Source organism: Dipteris shenzhenensis, chromosome 27, assembly GCF_047967505.1.
Source record: "Dipteris shenzhenensis isolate YYH24624 ecotype China chromosome 27, Dip_SZ_1.0, whole genome shotgun sequence".
Classification (NCBI taxonomy): Eukaryota; Viridiplantae; Streptophyta; class Polypodiopsida; order Gleicheniales; family Dipteridaceae; genus Dipteris; species Dipteris shenzhenensis.
In genome coordinates, this window is record NC_141622.1 from 19,842,935 (window position 1) to 19,845,417 (window position 2,483).

Genomic DNA, 2,483 nt, shown 5'->3' on the forward strand with positions numbered 1-2,483 from the left:
TTAAATCCAAGTCTCCATAGGACGACTCACTTCCACATGCCAACATGCTTGTAAGAAATACATGAAGTTTTGGAACTAGTGTGTGGGGATGTGTGCATTATTTGAGTCTTACACAAAAGACAGCTTGAACCACCACTCAAAATCCTTCATATAGGAAAATTTCGAGTCCCAATCCCATTAACATGCATCAATAAAAAACCCTTGGTACTTGTTGGTAGTCAGTAGTCTCAAATATTTTCAAACTAAATTCGAGGGCAAGTCTCTTCAAACTAAAATCGTAGGCAAATTAGCTCTTGTGATGAGCTAACACATAGGGAGAGTAGTAACAATGCTTTTTCTCAAAGTCAAAACAAGGATCCCAGACCCAAAATGCGTATATGGAAACCCGAGACCTAAAAATCATCTTTACAAGTCTCTTCAGGGGGTCCAAGGACCTACAACAATCTGAGCCTTTGGGAGAAAGAAGCTCCTGTAGTTTTTGAATTGTGGTCTTTGTGTGTGTGTGTTGTAGAATCTTTAGTTTTGAATTCGAGCTCCACAAACACTCACAAGCATAGCACTTGGCAATGCACACTCATCCACTTTTCAACCATCGGGACTCTTTACAACATACATACATCCAACATTCCTCTTTCTTTATTTTTTTGGGACTCAATATATAAATAATCCAAGAAATAAAATAATAGTGAAACATAGTAAAATAAGTTGAGTCATTATAAGGTCCTTGATAGACACTATCTCTTTCAAAACTCCATCTGGAGATTGATCTAATACTACCAACAAATCTCCAGGGACGGATTTGCAAAAAGATGCACAGCCCAAAACACCTTTAGCTTTAAAAGTCGTGTCTGTGATTGCAAGGATAGACTTGTCTTATCTCCTAAGAAGTACACCAACCACCTTAACTGGGTGCAGTAACCACCGTTATCACAACACCTTTCCTTTTATTCCTTTGAATCTTTTTTTGGTAGAATTCCAATTCCTTACCTTCAAGTATATAGCCATCAACACAACCACACTATTTTGGGTGAGAAGCTATTGCCACCAGCAACAAACGGCCACTGGAAAATTGGTCCTCAAGGTGTGCATCTAACTTATGATTTTAAGATAGTTACTCTTCTTCTTCCCTTGCGGCCAGCCATCAACTTCTTCTTACCAATGTCCACACCATAATGTTGTACCACTGGGAGAAAGGAGTTCTTCAACTTGTATGATCTTCAATTTCACGAGAGTTTGAGTTTGAACGATCTCATTATTTGATGCATTAGGGTTAGTGTACACGATGCGAACGATGTGCCTCTGGTGATGGATTTTTTATGTTGGCACAGTATTCGAGGCTGGGATGAACCGCGATTGATGCTTCATTTTGCAACTCCAAAATGGAGGGTGCCATTTCTAGCATCAATGCTCAATTTTTGTACCAGCCAATAAAAAGCTGCCATCTGGTCCTACGATGTGACTACAGTGCCTTCAATTAAAGATGGGTAGGCCAATCAAAAGTTCTCAGCTCTCACATACACACTCATTGTAGAGCTTTCTGCATGTACTTACATCTCTCTTTCAAAAAAGCAGACCTACATTAAATGCTTCACTGGAGTGGAGCTCATTTTGACGTGTGAACAAAGTGTTGTATGGGCACCAATCGCGCATCTGGTCACTGCGTGCACTAAGCCTTATAGACCACATCCATAATACCAGTCTTACGGGTGAACCTCAGAACACCAGCAGTAATTGCTTGTATCAAGTTGCAAAACCCTGACCTTGAAATTCTTGCCTCTGACACGGATCTTGCGGACTATTTTATTACTAGTCATCTTGGGATGTAGGACTCTAGATCCCATTACATCAATTTGTCCTTCATTCCCCCCCACAAATTGATGAGCTCAACCCTAGCAGTAGTCCATGGGAAACTTCATGGCTTGCCCACCTCTAGTGGCAACACACATGATCCACAACCTGGTACTCACTCTAGTTGTATTAGCAGTAGACTCATTTGGGCATCCTCATCCCAACATGATCTCACTCTGACTTTGGTTTGTTGATTTACAATTGGGAGATAGACAATGACTATGCATGGGAATACCCTTAGATCCAACAAGGTAACACATAAGACTAACAATCATTTGAGGGGGATATCCCAAGGCAAAGAACCCTTATTGACCACACACACAAAAACATTCCAAGTGGAAGATGTGGGGAAATACCCCCCTTTGATGGTATGTCTTGTCCTTTTCCTTCTTCTCTTCCAAGCTACCATAGTGTGGGGTACATTGTCAATGGAGAGGTTCTTGGTGTAGCCAATCTTGCAACTCCTTTGCTCTTTGTCCTTCTCTACACTCTTTAATGTATCTTGTCCATATTCAGCAATACAAGATCCTTGTAGTCCTTCACCTTCTTTGAGTGTCCATGCCTTAAAAACATTTTGTGAATCATATCGATTGAAGAGGGTCTTTATGAAGTATCTCTAGCTGAAAGGATGGAGC

At 40.7% G+C, this 2,483-nt stretch overlaps 1 pseudogene; it reads right to left on the reverse strand.

The window, feature by feature from the left end:
• Positions 1-901: 901 nt before the first annotated feature.
• LOC147883999 (small ribosomal subunit protein eS8 pseudogene) lies at positions 902-1,814 on the reverse strand (annotated as a pseudogene).
• Positions 1,815-2,483: the final 669 nt, after the last annotated feature.